General features: G+C 39.5%; 1 pseudogene; it reads left to right on the forward strand.

Moving 5' to 3' along the window:
• Positions 1–1,949: 1,949 nt before the first annotated feature.
• On the forward strand, positions 1,950–20,504 carry LOC110464773 (annotated as a pseudogene).
• The last annotated feature ends 536 nt before the right edge of the window (positions 20,505–21,040 follow it).

Below are 21,040 nucleotides of genomic sequence, written 5' to 3' on the forward strand. Positions count from 1 at the left end.
AAAAGCACTGATGCTTTAACATCAATAAACGAGGTATATAAAATTCTCCAAAATTTGCCATTGAATCCAAATTTATACACTTTATACATTAGCCCTTTGATCCATACAGTGTTGAACGCTTTTTGATTGTCAAGAAAAGCTGCATATACTTTCGATCTCTTCTCAATATAATAAGAGATAGATTCTTTCACAATGAAAGCAGCCGTAATGCTACCGCATTGTTCTCTAAACCCCTGTTGCAATTTGTGAGGGAAATTAATTTCATTGCATTTCTTTATAACTCTAAAGAACAGAACCTTTTCTAAAAAAATCTGTAAAACGGGTGTTAACGTTATATCCCTGTAATTATCCATTAATAATCTATCTCGTTTCCCGCCCTTGAATAAAGTTATCACAATACCATATTTATAATGTTCTGGATAGCTTTCGCTTTCGATAATGTTATATGTACAATTATCTCCATCATAGTGTTACTAGCATATTTTATATGTTCTAATACTAATCCATCATGTCCCCCGCTTTGCCACAGTTCATATTAGAAATAGCGCGCTATCACATATACCAGTAAGATTGCAGTACAGTGTGCAGTGTACCAAGTCACAAGCACTGTACCATGAGGAATTAACCACCTGCCGTGTGGTAAACATCTCAGTTCAGTTAATGTAGATAGTTGACAGTGTACTGGGACAATGTCTACAGTGCATCAAGACGTACATTTAGATTTGTGATTGGGTGTAGTGTCGAAAAAAAGGTCAATGCGGGATACGTCACAAATGTTTCCAGATGAAGGTAGACCTGGGATGCTAATATCAAACTGAATTCTGATGTGACGGTGGTGGTTCACAGCAACGACGTGGGTGTTTCTCATAAACGTGCATGCAAATACTTCATATGTCGAACGGCAAGAGCTCTTACCTGCTATGAGAGACTGGCGAAAATGGCGAGCAACGGAGTGTTAGGATGAGAACTGTCCAGGTTTAAAGAAAAGTATAAGATTTTAGAAAATGTCGTTTTGATGTTTTAGTGCGTTTGTAACTTTAAATACACGTCAACGGCTAGATATTTGTTACCACCTCGCTTGAACGTTACTTGCGCGAAACCTGTAAACAGCACAAACGATAGGTTCGCCACCAGTGACGATTTATGGGTTAGGTGTAAAGGGTTTAACGTCCTATCAACAGCTAAGGTCGTTTAATTGCCTCCATGTGTATGCCTGTATGTGGGTGTGTGTGCAGGAGGCAGGGTATGTTGATGTATATGTCTCTTTGTAATAGCCGGATCTGATGCCGATTTTATAGTGCGAACTCACTGAAATACACTACCGAAGGCATCCGGGTGAACCAGTTGTTGTCATTACCGCCAATGCTGAACGTGAAGAAGGGAATAGCAACTTTTGTATGTCCCGGACCGATGACAGAACCCATTGCCTTCCTTACCTGTGCTAACGTTTAACACTAAATTATGAAGTGTGATGTTGCCAAGCAAAGCGCTAGGAAACAAATGGTAGTTAGAAGTAGATTGAAAATATAAAGTTCCTAAATGTTGAAATGGGGGCAGCAGATCAATTGCGGTTTCTTCAATATTCCTTTAGCAGAAGACACTGAAGAATGTCTGATTCCGCTGAGGCCCCACATTGGTCGCCTTTAACGATAAGTTGCTGGTACAGCAGGTCTATTCTTTCCCCAACCTGCATGGGATATAGTAACATTATGATTACTGGATATGACAGCACATCTATAGGATCTTACAGGAGTTTCCATTTCATATGAGATTTATGAAACGAGTAATTATATATGTTTTAGTGCGAATAAAGGTGTACTTCGGAATCTGTTGGTTTTCAAAGCCGTTCCGAATGTGAATATACGATATAGGAACATTATTCTGAAACAAAACAACAGATAAATAATAAATCTAACGTGTCTTTTACAGCAGATATTGACAGATTCAACATGGAGAAACTAGCGACGATGGATTACGTCGTCTTTATATCAACGCTTCTAGTTTCCCTCGGAATAGGTGTGTACCATGCATGCTGGGGGCCAAAACAGAACAATCTAGAGCAGTACGTTCTGGGAAACAGGAAACTTAAAATATTTCCGGTGGCTTTGTCTCTGACAGTTTCTTTCCAATCCTCCATTATGCTTCTGGGCAATCCCACCGAAATATACGTGTATGGCATACCTTTCATCTGGTAAGCGGTTGGATTGGCGGTGTCAAATCTCTTTGCGCTGGTCTCAATAGTACCATTGATTTATCCACTGAAGGTAACAAGTTTTTATGAGGTAAGTGATTGTCTTTTTTTTTGAAGAAAATTACGAGAAAACCAAAACATTCCAGCAACGGAAATAGAAGAAGAAAACATAGATAAAATATCGCCTGTATTCGGCCGTCAGTTCCACAATATTAAGAAAGTTTCCTTATTATTGATTTGAATTACAAGACCTTTATGAATTCCTCATCACATATCTAACATCTAACTGACATAAAACGTTGTATATTTCAAACACCGAGGTGTCTTATTAAACTGGAAAATGAGGGCGCCATATTCTCACACTCGATATAACAAGGGCAAAATAGGAACAAAACCCACACTCGATATAACAAGGGCAAAATAGGAACAAAACCCACACTCGATATAACGAGGGCAAAATAGGAACAAAACCCACACTCGATATAACAAGGGCAAAATAGGAACAAAACCCACACTCGATATAACAAGGGCAAAATAGGAACAAAACCCACACTCGATATAACGAGGGCAAAATAGGAACAAAACCCACACTCGATATAACAAGGGCAAAACAGGAACAAAACTCACACTCGATATAACAAGGGCAAAATAGGAACAAATCTCACAGTCGATATAACAAGGGCAAAATAGGAACAAATCTCACTCGATATAACAATGGCAAAATAGGAACAAAACCCACACTCGATATAACAAGGGCAAAATAGGAACAAAATAAAAGAACAATCGGACAATTATCTAACTGGTGTTTATTCGAATCTTACCGACGTCGACGACAATGTGTTTATACCATTATTACTTAGTTGAAAGCTTTTTATAGGAGCAATGATAAATAGGTTTGTTACATTCGGCGATAGAAGTACCCGCAATTTGTATCCCTTTGTTTGAATCTTACATTTGCACAATGGATGATTTATGTGAAAGATTAATCGTACCCATTGTTTTGTTATATTAGCACTTACGCTTTGCAATTAGGGGAACAACGATTAACAAGAGAAACGACGACTTTGACCAAACAAACTCTCTACTTCACCTGTAAAGGTTAGATGTCCGTAGTTTAATAGCGAGTTTCGTGTACTGTTTTACCATAGTGTGGAAATAAAAGAGGTTTACTGATGATATCAATACCAACACAATCATATTATATGATAAAGAGCTATGAATATGCTTTTATTTATTTGATATTTTGTTTATATTACATACAATAGGATAGGATATCCAAATATATGCAGAGTAAGCAATGCCATTGTCTCGTCGTGTCATACCGTGATCATATATTGGTGCTGGAATATGTGACATTCGGTGTAAGGGCCTGTCTTTTGAAAGCACCATAACTTAATGTCCTCTTTCATGCGTTTTAGAAAGAACATTTCATTTTCATTAATTTGGAATTTCAAAATACCAAGCAGATTTTCACTAACATAACAATATTAATACATTTCAAATTATTCTAGTTTGTTGATGCCAATGTGATAACATTCATGTAAAGGTTTCTAAAATTGATTTTTTTCGACATGGTAGACATGTTGACGTATCTATAATAATACCAGGGAAATGTTGTAATTGAAAAGAATGGTAGAACTGAAAGTGCGAAGATGATAATTTTTTGTCAACGAAGTTGTGTAGACACATTATTTATGTATATGCGTCTGAACATCCGTCCGTGAATCTGGCTAAGAAGAATTGTTTAACAGTGATACATCTATGGTTGCTATCTTGAAAAGATGATGCGGATGATGCTGAATTTGAGCTTAACGTTTTACGCCGCAGTAGCTTTGATAAGATGAAATGGTCTTAACCATATATCAAATCGACATGAGTCCTGTCGTTCATATCTGGGTAATTAGAATGATTGCAATTATGCCTGCCCAAAGATGCAGATAACGTTGTTCTACTAAATACAGTTGCACATACTGAGATTACCCTAGCATTAACGCTTCATTCTTTCCTTCAGATGAAAGATCTTGTAAATACATCAGGTAAAAAGGCATTGTTTAGTCCTTATCCCGATTATGTTAGTGATAGAATAGATTATATATAAGTACTTAAATTATGCAGCTAGGGTTTCTGGATGGCTTCTTGTAAGTTTGGAACGCATCTATGTGTTACTGGAGGAAAGTATCGTAATCTGAAAACAAAAAAAACCCGGAAAAGTGTTGATAAATGCAGGTTAGGTTATCAGTTTTGTCCTTTGCTTCGTTTAAAGTTTTCCTCCATTATCAGCTTCTCGCTGAATATTTGGAGAAGGAAGTATATAACGAGAACAATAATCAGATTGTATTTGTATCTTTTAGAAGACACATCCAGCAAGTTGATATAGTTTGATTCTAAACTAAAAAATATAACAAAATATAATGATCTCTAATAATGATTTGTATCTTAACCTTTTTACATACATGTATTTGTATATTTCTAGTATTTCCAGAGAAGGTTTAACAGTAGAATACCCAGAATCCTAGCTACTATTATGGGAATTCTATACAACGTAAGTAATATTATTTTATTAACATAAAACAAATTACAATTTTTACAATTTTCTATGACGTAAATATTACAAAAATATTCATGTAAAGTACATTTTGAATATAACAGGTTTTTTTACGCTAGATTTACAATCATATTTTTATATATATTACAAATGATTCAGCAAAAGATTACTAAAACGAAAACTGAGTACCAAGCGGAACATAAATAGCCATGGGAATACAGAAACGTTCTTTCGCTTTATCTTTATTCAGAATATTTTTTAAATCATTAATATAAAGTTGTTTATACAACTCCTACTTTGTAGGATTTTATTTGGCCCATGATACTACGATAGAAATCGCTCCAAACCAGTGATTCGTAACGATTAACTTTCGTGCATTTATATTGAATTAAAATTTTCATATGAAGATATTTTACATGGGGATTGTACTGTTTGGACCAGGAATTGCTATCGAAACAGGTAAGAGAAAGAAGAAATCTGTATAAATATTAATAACAAACAAAATCAAAACATAAATAGTAAAAAAAAGAATATGTTCTAACTAGACCACAAACATACTAAAAATAAAATCATTTATTTGAATAAATGTAATTATTGATAGACGTTCATATAAACATGTTTATACTAGTATTTTTTATGAGTTGTACATTGAAACTTTCTTTTCCTAAAGTAACCAACTTCCCGATGTGGGCATCTGTTTTGGTGGTGGCCTTTTCGGCTATTATCTATACGGCAGTGGTAAGCATAAACTCATATATACACCAACAATACAATAACATGATTATACATACTTTTAATCTTCTTCCTATTTATCATAGTCAATATATTTCCACAAACAACTTCCAGTAGAGCATTCTTGCATTTTAAGTAAGGAAGACCAACCTCATTTCCTTGCATGTGATCAGCTATTTACAGTCCAACGTTTTGATTGAAGGCGTTGCTTTTCAACAAATACATGATAGATTTTATGATGTACCGTCTATGAAAAGTTAAATTGATATAGTTCTTTTTGCAATCAATACATGATGATTTTCGCTCAATCGATAAAATATGATGTATTTTACAACCAAATCATTCTACTTTGATGCATTTTTCTACACGTTTAAACCTTTTGTGTTTCATTTTTATGAAGGTCAACTTTTACAGTGTTTTTCATTTCAGTAATAATTACCATAACTTTAGTATGCATGTACAATACCTACACCCATCTTTGAAGCCCAAAAACAAAAGATTCAAATATCCCTCCCTCCCTCCCTACCGTGACGTAACCCATATCTCGACGACAGAGCCAAGGAGTAATCTCACTCCCTCTTCCGTTTATGGCGCCTGCTGCCTGCTGACGCCCGGAGCTAGCTCCATTTCAAAACCTTGTTTTGTCGGTTTGGTTCGAGTGTCAACTCAATTTATTGCGCAGTTTGTGTGCCTTATACCCATCTGCCCTTGTTAATACAATTAATTGTTGTTGAAAATTATTTTTGTGCCTTTTACGGCCGGTTATTTTACTCCACGTGTGCCGGTGGTGTGCCACGGTCCGTCATTATTGTGGGTTAATTTCCGACATCTGTTTATTTCGGTGACGGTTGTTTGTTTCGGCAAACGTTATTTATTTTAACCGTTTTCTGATTTATAATACGGGTGAAATTCTTTCTACGTTGCGTATTTTGTACTATCGTATTTTATTATTTTTTTCCCGTGTTTATCTGCTTGTAAATTTTTGTTTATTTTCGCGTTGGAGGGTATGTCTCGGTCGGGACAGCGACGTGGTAGAGCTCATGGGTGTTCCCATTTCTTTGTGGAACGGGACCCTCATGATGCTTGTCCCAGGTGCCGTCCTTGCAGTGAGGTTTCGCCTTGTGAACTTTGTTCACAGACTAAATCTCAAGACAAGGACTTCATTGTTCCAAAGCTACCCTCAACTTACCGTAAGAGAGATTCGTCTGTTTAATCCGGTAAGAGAGGGAAGCAGAGAGGTAGGGGTCGTGCCACTAGCTCTCTGGGGTCTGGTGGTACTGTCTCTGTTCCTGTCGGGGGGGGTCTCGCTTCGGCGAGTCCCTCTCGTGAGCAGGGGGTGGCCCTTCCTGTCCAGGAACTCCCTGGAGTAGGGGAGGGGCAGCCCGACCCTGGCTTGGCACAGCCCAGGGTCGAATTGGCCGGGAACGCCCGTAAGCTTTCGCGCTTGCCTTCGGGTAGGGACTACCGGCCGCCGGTCACTGACTGTCAGTGATCCCGGCATTCCAGTTGGTGCTGTCGTTGGGGACAGTCTTGGTGCCGGGCCTGTTCTTTCGGGTTCAGGTCCTGGTGTGACCACAGACTTTCTTTCGGGATTGTCTGTGTCTACCGGGATTAGTGACGCGCAGCTCACTAATCCTGCCACCAATGCTGGTCAGGCTTATCCTCCCGGTCAGTTACCCGGACCCGGTCCTATTAGGTCCGGTCTTGAGTTTCATTCTTCCGGGAACCTGGGGGGTTTGCTGGACAAGGGGCCGGTTTCCGGTCTCCGTTTTCGCCTGGCTTAGGGTATACGGGTGCCTGCGGGCAACCATCCTTGGGCCGCCCTTACCAGCCTGCGGATGGTTTTAGGTTGCGGCAGCATCCGGCCAGTTTTGCCAGTTCTGGGGTCACTCCCAGCCCGCGATATGGGTTTAATCCCATGCCCCCCTCCCCGCCACCAACATTCTGCTACTTCGGGGGCCTTATCGACCGGTCCTAAGAAGGTGTGTGGGACCTTTAGGACTTCTACCTCTCAGGCAGGCTCGGCTCGTTGGTCTCTGGGTCCAAGGGTAGGGTTTTGGCTACTAAGCGTAAACCTACAGCCACGGCCGTTAGCCGCACTGCACCTAAATACCGGTACGGGGAGCCTTCTCTCGAGTTGGCCCCTCTAGCTGGCCCATTTCCTCCGCCCGAGGCTTTTGGTCTGGATGGTGTGGAGGCTATGGACGTTGAGGGCGCGGGTATGGCAGAGGACGATGATGTTGTTCATCTTTCACCTGGTTGCTCGGATATAGACGCTGGTCTTAACGAGTCGTCTGATGCTTGCCCTCTAAGGAGGACGCCTAGGATGAGGGTGACCCTGATAATGCTGAGGTTGAGGCCCAGCATGTGTTGTCCGGTATGCGGGGCCTTAGGGACGACGTTTCCCGGGTTTTTGGGGAGGGGGGTTGCCCACCACCTTCGGCGTCATCTGTCCCCGTGCCCACCACCCTTTTGGGTTCTTTTGTGGCTCCTCGGGTGTCCGCTCGGTCGGACCGCTCTCTGCCAGAAGGCACTACTGTGTCTTCAGCTCTGGCCACCGCCCAGTCTCGGGTTTTAGAGAAGAATTCTTCTTCAATCCGTTGTCCTGGGTTTGCTGGGTTGCAGCTCAGTGTTGGCGATTTGTCAGAAGTGCACGCCACTGACTATGCCACACATGATGGCCTGCTTGCCCCTCAACCAGCTAAGCTGGAATCGAGGGAACTTGCAGCCTGGCCCGGTAAATCGGTGGACCAGGTGGTGTTCGGTCCCAAAGAACACCACAAGGAGAGACTGCTGCGTCTCTCCATCGAGATTCTGTCTTATATAGACTACCTGACGGTTTGTCTATATAGGGTATCCGACTTGCCTGAGGGTCGGATTATCGAAACAGAGCAGGCCGACATCCAGGACAGAGTGACCTCTGTCATGAACGGGGCATTGAGAACGCTGGCAGCTTCGCAGGTGTCATCGCTCGTCAATGTCTTGTTGGCTAGGCGGTTTTCAGTTTTGAAAAACCGCCCGGTCGATGAGCCTTACCGCTCCAGATTGTTGACTGCCCCCTTCTCAGGGTCCACTCTTTTTGGAGGGGCCCTTTCTTCTATTCAGAAGGATTTGAAGGAGGACTCGGTCGCCTCTGCACTTCAGGTGAAGAGGATTCAGGCTGAGAAGGCGAGTACCTCGCAGGGGTCAGCGCCTCCTAAGAAGAAGGTTAAACCTTCGGCTTCGCAGTCTTCTGCGCAGCCCAGGTATAAGCCTCCCTTCAAGGGCAACAAATGGAAGGGTAAGAAGGGTAAGAACCCTCCTGGGGGTAAGAAAAAGGGTTCCTTACCTTCTTCTTCCCTCCTTGGTCGTGTCAGACAACTAGTTTGGCCGGGAGGACTGCAGTCCTCTCGGCTAAAGCTTAGGTTCTTCTCCCGCAGGATTAGGCTTCGGGTCAGCAGACGGTTCTCTTGCCTGGCAAGGTCTCGATCTGCCTCGACCAAATCTTCCTGTGGGGGGTCGTCTTTCTGCTTTCCTTTCAGAGTGGAAGGAAATTACGGAAGACGCATGGGCCTTGTCTGTGATCAAGGAGGGAATAGGCATTCCGTTGGTGCGGGATCCGCCCTTAGCGTCAGAGCCAAATTTATTTTACTCCACCGGGGGATCCGGAGCAGGCTTACCAAGGGCGCGGTCCAGGAGGTTCCTATGTCGGGATGCACTCCCGGGTTCTACTCGAGAATGTTTCTGGTTCGAAAGAAGTCCGGGGCGTGGCGTCCCATCATAGATCTAAGTGCCTTCAACAAGCACGTAGATTCTCCTCACTTCAAGATGGAGACTCCTCGGGGTATTATCGCCTCCGTGAGAGAGGGAATGTGGGCGACTTCAGTAGATCTAAAGGACGCCTACTTCCACATCCCCATCAAGAAGTCGGCACGGAAGTACCTCCGTTTTACTTGCAACGGAAAGGTCTTCCAGTTCCGGGCCATGCCGTTCGGGCTCACGACTGCACCTTTGGTTTTCACCAAGCTGCTGCAGGTGGTCGTGGGATTCCTGCACTCTCGAGGAATAGATGTTCACATCTATTTCGACGACTCCCTCATGCTCCACCTAGTGAGAGAGTCTCTGGTACAGGTCACCCGGTTGGTTCTGAAACTCTTACTCAAGGTCGGCTTCATTCCTTCCAGAGAAAAGTCGGAGGTTTCCCCATCTCAGGATTTTGTTTTTCTGGGGAACCGTTTCAATACGGTTCAGGGCATCGCCCTTCCACCGATGGAGAAGTTCGAGAAGGCCAGGGCTTTTGCTCTGACCTTTATCGGCCGGTCTCAAGTCCAGGTACGTTGGTTTCTCAGTTTTCTGGGATATCTCAACGCCCTGGCCGATGTGGTCCCCTTAGGGAGACTTCACATCAGGCCCCTCCAGATGTTTCTCCTTGACGACTGGGCCACTTTTCAAGGGATTGGGAAGCATGGCTTCCTCTGAACCAGTCGGTCAAGGAGTACGCACGCTGGTGGACTCATCAGGACAATGTTATCCGAGGGGTTCCTTTGTCCAAGCCGGTTCCCACTATGACCCTGTACACGGATGCATCCATGACTGGATGGGGAGCTTATCTCGAGGGAAAGTGGTCTGGTGACGGCTCTCTGAGCACAGCAATGTGCTCAAGATGTACCAGGCAGGTTAAATGTTCTGGCAGATAATCTTTCCAGGCGCCGCCAGCCGGTTTTGACAGAGTGGCAACTGAATCCCTCGCTTTTCGAGGGAATTTGTCAGGTGTGGGACAGGCCTCACATAGACCTGTTCGCCACTTCACTGAACAATCAGTTGCCAACGTTTGTCTCTCCGGTTCCAGATCCAAGGGCTTGGGTCGTGGACGCTCTGTCACTGGATTGGGAGGGAATGCATGCATATTCATTCCCGCCCTTCAACCTGGTGGGCAGGGTGCTGCAGAAGGTTCGGGAGCATCAGTGTTCCCTCCTCCTGATAGCGCCCCTGTGGCCGAGGCAGCCTTGGTTTCTGGCGCTTTTGTCGCTTCTGGTGGAAGAGCCCCTGGCTCTTTCTTTCAGAGCGAACCTCCTTCGCCAGCCTCGGTCCAGGACGATGCACTCTCGTCCGGATATCCTCCCCCTTCACGCGTGGAAGCTATCTCAGGAGGCCTCGCTCAGGCAGGCTTTTCTAGGGACGTGTCAGATCGCATCGCTCGATCAATTAGGTCTTCCTCATCTGCCGTCTACCAGTCACGATTGAAGCATAAGGGAGAGAGATAGAAGGGGGGAGGGGGGGGGGGGTAAACTTCCGGTGTAAAGAACTTTTGTTTTTATTTTTATTTACGGGAGTTCAATATCACATTAAATACGATTATTTAAATATAAAAGATGGTCGGACTGGATAGTTTTCATTTTTTTTGACGTTCTTAATTCTTAACAGGATATCTCCTCTCAGTCAGTATCTAGATGGATTTGTCAGGTCATCAAGTACGGTTACGACCACTCGGATGATCAGGTTCGGGCGTTGTATAAGGTGAGACCTCATGAGATCAGGGCCCTTGCTGCGTCATGGGCCCTCCTCAATGGGTCCCCCTTTTAGGAGGTCATGTCCGCGGCGTTCTGGCGCGGACAGACTACCTTCACGGATTTTTATCTCCGGTTCTTGGCTTCTCATTCTGATTAATTGTATTCCCTTGGACCGGTGGTGGTTGCACAGTCTGTGGCTGTTACTCCACAGTAATTCAGTGATTTTAAATAGTATGCTATCAGGCACCACGGTGGTACACCTGCTCGCTTCACGGGGAGGTTTTCCATATTTTAATTACCTTCGGGGCTTTATTAGGGGGGTTCTTTGAACCCTTTCCCTACCTTGAGCATGTCTCGAGTTTGTTCCGTCAGCCTGGTCTGCCTAGATTCGAAGCCTCAACTACGGTAAGACGAATTCGCATACTAGAGTTATGGTAATTATTACTGAAATGAAATTGAGGTTTTTGAAGTAAAACAAATGTTCATGATGTAATACTTACCATAAATTTATGGAGTCCCACCCTGTATTCCTCCCCTTGCCTCCTCATCCCGGCTGCCTTTAGGCTATATAAAAGGGGTTTGAGGAAGGGAGATCACTCCGTGGCTTCGTCGTCGAGATATGGGTTACGTCACAGTAGGGAGGTAGGGATATTTGAATCTTTTGTTTTTGGGCTACAAAGACGGGTGTAGGTATTGTATATGCATACTAAAGTTATGGTAAGTATTACATCATGAAAATTGGTTTTACTTCAAAAACCTCAAGTTTGATCCAACACAAAACAAGAGTTCAACTCATACATTGTTTACTTTGAGTTTCCTTCCTTCTATATAGGAAATGGAGTTTGATAACGCGTAAGTGTTGTAAGGTAGAGATGCCGAGTCTGTAGCTGATTTAATGCTTTCTAAAACTTGTTTGTACCCTTTACGTTCATGAATAAAGATTTTTCCTTTTGAAAGGCTGTGAATTTTCACTTTTGAAAGGGTGGACTAAGAGCCGTGGTATTGACAGATGTTTTCCAGTTTACGATCATGTTCATCGGCATTTTCAGCATCATTATAAAGGTATGTCGGCCTCCAATAACCATGAGTCGCTGTACAAACAGAACATAGTGTGTTAAACCAGTCTCTCAATATTGTCCTTATCATAACATCACAAGCAAAAGGAATAGTAAAACGATTTTATCACATCACAATATAACAATAAATTATTAGCAGCTGTAATATACTATTATTATCAAATTAATGACAACATACAATGTAAGATAAGCAATAACATAAGGCTTAATGAATAAATTAATAAACAAATCCATGTATTGACGTATTATAGAAAAAAAATGCATAAACCATTCTGATGATAACATAATCTCGATATGGAAAGGTGAAAATATGTTCAAAATATCATCTCTTCATGGGTTATTTCACTGTGTATATTAGACAGCTCTGTCATTCGGCGTGCTCCAACAATTTTGCGAACACCTATTAACAATAAAACAAATCTCAACTAATGCTCTGCGTGAAGAAAGATAGATAAAATAAGTCTTCAGATATATTAAAGTTTTTCTGTTCTCGAACATTGCTCAAATACATTATTTACGAACAATCATGCACAATAAAGTGTATTACTCTATTAACAGACAACAATTGACGTTGGAGGAATGAAAGCAGTATTCGATTTTGCCAATGATGGAATGCGCCTTCAAATGCCGAGGTATTATTCTTATAGTTATCGAATATTGGTTAATGAACCACCATCATCATCATCATCATCATTTTTCATAGATGAGAACTGTTTTGCAATCCGTTGCATAATTGACTATTCACTAATTACGGAAAACGAACCATTTTTGGTGCATGTTCGTTTACAAAGTGAAGTGCTAAAACAGTGTGTTACATTGTTCAGTCCTAAAATAGTCCGTTACATGGCTCATTAGAGAAACAGTGTGTTGAATTGTTCAGTACTAAAACTGTGTTAAATTGTTCATTGCTAAAACAGAGTGTTACAAAATTTAGTGCTAAAATAAAGTGTTACATTGTTAATTACTAAAACAGTTTGTGACTTGTTGTGATGCTTAAAAAGTGTTACATTGTTCATTGTTTACACTGCTTCCTACACCAGCTTTGATCCGGATCCAACAGTCCGTAACACGATGTGGTCCTTAGTCGTAGGGTCGTCTATATCCCTGACATATATCCTCACCACACAGACCACTATCCAGAGGATATGTTCAGTTCCTACACAACGGGATGCACGGAAGTAAGCACAGCTTCGATGTTATGTATGTAAGGAAGTATTATTGTTTATTCTTGGACAAATGATAGTCGTATAACGAAATTGCGGATAAATGAAAATTAAGATATTCAGTAAGTTACTGGAACTCGTCTGACGTTAAACAGAACAAAATTTAGCTGTGTGAATAGCGATTTTACGATGCATCTATCCGTTGTATTATTAAGAAGATGATATATAACTGTTGTTGATATATTTAATAAACAAATATCCGAAGGCTCCTTTTTCTTGTCTATCACACTTATACAAAGAGTTAATGAACTTTTAAAACGAGTTTCAGTATCGTTCTATACCAGTTATCCACGAGTAGTAGTTAATCACAATAAACAAACTCGCTGTATTACTACATCATCAATAATATTCTCATATAATTTCTTCTTACAGAAGCCATTTTGTTTCAGGGTTGTGATTATTTCGACCGTATCGACCGTCATAAATTTCCTCCTGTCCTGTTTACTTGGAATATTTGCTTATTCATATTTCCATAAAACACAGTGTGATCCAATTGCATCGAAAGCAATAAAAAATCCAAATCAGGTAGGATATATCTGCGTTTATATGATATTCAAAAATCAGGTAGGATATATCTGATTATGAACGGTTGAGTTAATCGCTGATTGTTTTGCGTGGTGATTATAACACAAAGTAAGGTTTCACTACACATTATAGTTTACACACGATTTAAAGTTTTGATTGCGCAATTGATAAATTCCTGTTCTAGGCGTGTGACTAACGTGGGGTTAACTATAATTCTTAGTCCCGGTTTTGTTGCTGATGTTTAAAAAATAATGCATTTGAAAATATGGTTCAAACACTTACAAGATAAGGTCATACAACGGCAGTTGATAGTCGTAACATCGTTAAACATTAGTCAGGAATCAATGAAATATATACTGGCAGACTGTATTTGCTTATTTGTTAATTGTTTTCCTTTTTACAGATTCTTCCTTATTTAGTAGTAGTCCTGTTCCGTGATCTGCCAGGCATGGCCGGATTATTCATAGCAGCTCTGTTCAGTGCATCGTTAAGGTAACTAAGAAATAGACATGTCAATATATACTATACTATTTTGTAAAACACAATATTTACTTGAACATGTTTAGATTTCTCTTATCGTGTGTTCGGTAGGCTGTTTTAGAATACTGATTATTTCCAATATCCTCTCGACAAACATATATCTTTAATGGATTAAATTAGATAGTTTTAACTCTACTATTATATTCAATTTGTATCATTAGAATGTAGAATATCACATTTAACCGTTAAAACAAATTCTACGAGTACCACGTTTAATAACAATTGATTTTAGATCGGTTTTGGTGTAATATTACCTTATTAATTATTGTGAGATTTTCTGTTTTATTTTTCAAGAGGAAGGTTAAAAGAGGATACACACGGGCTGAACTGCATGATTTTCTGATTGCATATGTCTTCTCTCATGTTATATATGGTTCCTGTGTAGAATTTTTCAAGTGTAATGCATTAGCTGATAGTCTTTGTGGAGTTCTGTGGTCTGTAGGTTAGAAAATATCACTGTTTATTGTAACTTGTTGTATTTTTTAGAAACGTGTGAGGCGTGTTGTGTTCTGCGAGTAAGAAGTGGTGATCATTGGAAGTGTAACATATATGTGACTGAGCTTGTGTAATGGTATGCGATGTTGATATAACATGCTTCTATTCGATGTACTTTTGTAATTGTTTTATATTGTTTGTAACGTGTGGGCCAAAGAATACAGAGTATTATTCTACTTATCCTCTTTTAATTAATTGCCCTGTATGCCTGTATCTTTATGCGAGATGAATTCATTTTTATATTATATTGTAGGACCCGTTTTATTAACGTTGTTTTGTATTGTACGTCTTGGGTACTTACTGTGCTTGCTGATGCAGTGTATGGCCGTGGAGCATGTGTTGTCGTGTACGTTTTTGAGAAATGGTGATTGGGGTACATATGTCTGGATGATTTCGTTAATTCTTTGAGCATTCTGCTGTGTCCCCCACCCCACCCCCACCCCATCAGTAATTGACGTTATTTTTGTTTCAGGTGGTTGGGAATTTCAAGGTTACATATCCTTGTGTCAGTGATCATTTTCGCTTTGGAAGTATCTATTGCGATTTTGATTTTGTACTTCGGCAGCTTTATTTGTGTGTATCATATCGTGATTTATGAATGAAAGCATTTGGATTTGTTAATGAGGCGTCGAGTGAGTGCCTGACATGTATTGGAAGCTTTAGCTTGTTTAATGAAAAGCCTTTCACTGAAGGTTGATATCCATTATTTGTCAATGAGCAGTATCGTTTGTTTAGCATTATAGATAGCAAACGGTATAGGTTTTCGAGTTCATGTCAACACATCCTATCTCTTTTCAGTACAATTTCATCATTGCTCAGTAGTTTGTCTGCGCAAACTGTAGAGGACATCGTGAAACCACTGGTAAAGGATATCTCCGAGGGCAGAGCTACGATCATAGCTAAACTATCCGGTATTCCATTGAGGGTATTAGTAAAGTTTAAAGGTTTACTACAAGTAAAAGTCAACATATTGGCATTATTACCTTTATGCAATAAAACCAAACTTAAAAGTTATTACGGCGACAAATCATTATTACGAAATGTTAGATGTCTTGTTCTAATAATTACAGCCTTTTACAAGATGTTATTCAAGCGTTCGGCTGCTTTCAATAGGCATTACTAGTCGATATGGTATAAAGTTAATTATGAAACCTTCCTATTTTTAGTCTTTGTGTACGGGATCATAGGGATAGCGATATCATTCCTGATTGCCAACATCTCGGGACCACTTAGTCAGGTAATTTCAATGGAATTCTTTATCTTTTGCTATTTTAAGATATTGACTTATTTAATTATCATAATACATAGAATTATAAGTATTGAGACATGGTAGTGTTTTCTTTTGATTTGATTTTGAATATAGTTTTGAAAACTGCGGAAATGTGCATCTTTTGGTTGATTATTCAATAAAAAAAACTCTTGATTCGTTGTCATTTCATCGTATTTTTAGGAAACTTGTTTATACTCCTCTTATTTGAAATGAAATAGAATCCTGGTTGAACTACATGTACACTATATGTTACGTTGTTTATGTAGATTACTTATAGCTTGCTATCGAGTTTCGGCGGAGCTGCTGCTGGAATGTTTTTTTTCGCCGCGTTCTGTCCATGGGCGAACTCCAAAGTAGGTATACTTGTACTGTTGTGTTTGTTTGAGGAAATAGAACTAAAGCAGTTGTGGAAAATGCTACAGCTGCACGTGTATTAGAATGATATACACACACCCAGTATACACTATAGTGTGATGAAACATTAGCATGTATATTTATATATCAGATATCTGTTTTCCTAATGATTCATGGAACACCAGGCAAGTTGTTTTATTTACTGTAGAATGCCAATGCTACCATTTAGACAACGATTATGTGTTTTATACCTAAGGTGTTGATACCTACTGTTGATTCTGCTATTTTGGTATTTCGACACCCGAGAAGATATTTACCTACAATGTATTCAGTGACCTGCTTATTTTTAATGGGATATTTAAGTATTTATAACGGTATAAATAGAGAGTAAAGGTGATCACTTATTTTGTTAATAAAATATTATTTATTTTGGCAATAAGTCGCACAATAAAAAAACAAGCATGACAGTGAAACAAATTACAAGGCATAATTTCATAGAAATGCAAACAAATATATCTGATGTAAATGTGTGTTTAATGATATATGACATATTGCTAAGGATTGTGAATGAGGTCCTCTTCTGAGTTTCTACTTGCTGATTCTTTGATCAGACGTGTTGAAACAAAAGATATATCTGTTATTGTATGTTTGGCGAATTGTTTCGTTTTCATGAAATAGTCGTTTGAAATACAATTCGCTAAATAAATAAATTGAATGATATAAAATACGTCTTCAGAAAAGGAACGTAACAGCGTACCTTTCGGTTAAAAAGATTATTTGACTTTTCCTGAAGCGAGATTAGGGAATGAAACGTTTCTATATATTTATATGGAAAGTCTAACTATCGAATACAACTTCCAGGGAACCGTTGCGGGCGGAATTAGTGGCATGATATTAGTTCTCTGGATTGCACTTGGTCAGAGCTTCTCTTCAACCATGGTTCCACCGCCGACCTTACCGGCAGCCCCTGTCGACATGTGCTGGGGCAATACACCTACGAACATTACTTCTTTGACGTCGTTAAAACTTGTGTACAACGTCACCAGTTACCTAGGCCACACGACTCCATCATCAATTGAACATTTAAGAAAGTAAGTATATTATTGTACCTCATCTCCATAACAACGTGCCTGATTAGATTATAGTGCTCAGATTACGAAGCTATAAAACAGCATGTCGTCCTCACGCGCCTAATGTTCTGATCATATTTCCCTTATTCGGACCCTCTCCAAAAGAGGCTAGATCCACCATAAAACGGGCGGATAGGTCTAGTGGTTAACACTCCGGCCTTCCACGCAGACGGCTGGGGTTCGATCCCCGAAGTCGCCGTACGAATGAATATTGAGAGCTCCAACAACCAGTGTGCTGTAGGATTCAAGTGAGGTAGCACTATACATGATGCCGTTGGAAGCACGGTCCCACTACAAACAGAACATTACATCTCCAGCACACATGCAGGCATACACACATAGGGAGATATAAGCCAGGTGGCACAGGACTAATAGTTAACGCCTGATAAGGCAGCTCCTGCAAATTCCTGCAAATTGTATTGATTAATGTATTCGCTAATTGTATTAATTGTATATCTATGTACTGTAAAGCGCTTTAGTGTGGTTAATGTAAGCTAGATAGGGCGCTATATAAAATGTGGTATATATCATTACTATAACGAGTTCCGAATGACTAAAGCAGACGACAATTACTGGCGCCACAACCTGATCATCTAGACTGTTAGAATATATTTTAATTACGGAATAATAAAATATGTATTCTCCCTGCCTTTCCCTATTACAAGGGCAATGAATGTGTGATGTCCTTTACAATCTACAACAAGGAAATGTATGGTAAATACTTTTTTTGTTATGGAAAGCTCGGACTTTAGGAAAGGTAACTAAAGTTTCCTGTATTTAATTATTAAATATCATTGAATAGATTTTCAGGTTCAGGCGCTGTCTGTGTCTTGTTGTGTTTTGCTTTTTCTAAACATATGCATCAGTATTCAACGTTTATTATCAGATCGGTTTTTTTCTCTAAAAGAAAATAATAATAATTTAGGTTTACAGTATGCAACAATCATTTCGAATGACATGATAATCATTGACCTAACGCAAGAGCAACACATTTCTCTTTAATGTGAGAGATTCATTAGATGATATTTTTTCTATCTTTGCTTGCAGTCACGGCCTGGACATTCTGTATTCTATTTCGTATTACTGGATGACACCTTTAAGTATACTGACCACCATCGTCGTGGGGACCCTAGTGTCAATTCTTACAGGTAGATTTCCCTGTGCCACATTGATGTATTAGGAGCACATACCCGGTTTTATGGAAACAATTTTTGATTTTTAATTCTAAGGAACTGTTGACAATGTGTGTTCCTGATACTATCTTATTTGTCATGTGTATGGATAAATCCTTAATTTTCATAAAATAGTCAATTCACGGTTTTATTGTCTTTATGAAATGTCCCCCCCCCCCTATATTTCTACATCATTTTCAAACATATTTCATAAACGGGAATATTATACCCAAAATTGAATGATAATTTTAAACCCTCACTTTATGACCTCACACTTTACACAATATAACACTGAATCCTTTATTAAGGACCTCAAAACTTGCATCTGCATGTATCGTTGTGTAAGGCGTCTGCCGATTGATAATGAAAGCGCTTATGCTTTACAGATCTAACTGTTTCTGATTTTTGAACTTATCCGACATCTACCGGACAGTGAAAACATAATACACTTAAGGATATATAGTAAGACACGAAATGTTTATATATGTTGTATGGTTGTCATTGTGTAGGTAGACCGGACCCAGCAGAGGTAGATGTCGGGTACATGTTACCTTTCTTTGACTTGTGTTGTCCTTGTTTACCCGAGAGTCTGAGGAAAATATTGTACTGCGGGGCAGGCTTCGGAAAGGTATGTTAATGATGATTGTTATAGGAATTGTTTGAACAGTATTGTACTGCGGGGCAGGCCTCGGAAAGGTATGTTAATGATTGTTAAAGGAATTGATTATGATGGTTGAATATAGCGTGTTGTTATTTCCTAGAAATTTGGCCAGCTAAAGGCGTATTTGTATCAATTCATGAACATTTAAATTATGCTTCACAAGAGTTCGCTAAGTTACCTTAGGAAAAGCTTTACGTGTTCCCCAACATATAACTATTTCATGAATTAGTAATAATCATATGTATGGAATTGAGTCTATTGCATATGTTCTCCGCCATTGTACAAGATATTTGTAAAGTATTGATCAACATGTATATTTCTATATGCCTATATGCAATGTGCATTGGTTAATAAATTGATTTGAAAAGCATAATTGTCTGCTTTACGAAAGCTTACATTTATTAAAAAGGGTTTGTTTGGTCATAATGAATTACACAAATGCGTAATATTAATGTTAACAAAGGATTATCTTTATCCTCCAGCATTACAGTAATGTTTCAGGTTCTTATTAGAGGACCAGCTTGTGTATGTTTGAGATATGTCAGTGATATAGAATGAAAACACAATTGTATTTTGAAACAGTTGTCCTCCAAATGGAAAGATTGGAATTATAAGGCTGTGGATCCCGTTAAATGTATTTACATGGATGTCTAACTGAGAGCGTGCCTGACTATTACACAAGTTCACAGTTGTATCTAGAATACTGCTTGTTCTAAGATAGTTATAAAGTTTTTTATTTTTTATTTTTTCGTTTCTTCTGATCAGCTATATTGCATAAACTCGCAGAATTAAATACAGAGCTATTTTCTTAGTATTTCACTAGTTTAGGCGTGAATATGCTATGTTCACCCCCAAACAACTATAATAATATACGTGTTTTATTTTCAGCTTTGTATCTCTGCAGAATTATACAAGTGTAAAAATGTCAACAATCTTACATTTTATACTTAATAGACATGTATGTATTACTTACAGAGACAACAGGAGTTGGAAGAGATTGACTCCGATACCGAAAGGGAAGGATTAAACCTTGAAGTGGAACAACGCGGTTCAGATAAAGAGGAAAACGGTGTTCTCACTTCTGGCACGAAAATAATTTAACAAAATCATATAAATTTAACCAGAATACCGGGAACATCATACATTTATTTGAGCTGGAATTGCGTCAAATATTCTACTCCTTCCCTGACTATGTTAAGAACAACCCTTCAATTTATAAACTTAAAACCTATCTACGCAAGCCCGCTCACAAAATTTCTACTTTACTGGTACCGGACTGGGGCAGATATATCATGCTAGTTTAAGAATGGAGTGTAGTTCCCAAAATTTTATCTATACCAGAGAAATATAATTGATAGTCCTATGTGTTCTTGTATGCAAGCAAATGAAACCAATGAACATTATCTATTACATTGTTGTCTTTTTTTCTCGACTACGTTTACATACATTTAACGAAATCAACCATCCACTCTCAACTGATTTATTTTTGTTCATGAATGATGAGCTTACAGATGATAAAAATGCTTAAATTTTTTCATCTGTACAAAACTTCATCATCCATTCTAAAAGATTTCACGAAGTTCTACAATTCATTATACAACGATCCTTTGTTTCACATCACCTATTTCCTCTCCTTC

This window comes from Mizuhopecten yessoensis, unplaced genomic scaffold, assembly GCF_002113885.1.
Source record: "Mizuhopecten yessoensis strain PY_sf001 unplaced genomic scaffold, ASM211388v2 scaffold213, whole genome shotgun sequence".
Taxonomy (NCBI): domain Eukaryota; kingdom Metazoa; phylum Mollusca; class Bivalvia; order Pectinida; family Pectinidae; genus Mizuhopecten; species Mizuhopecten yessoensis.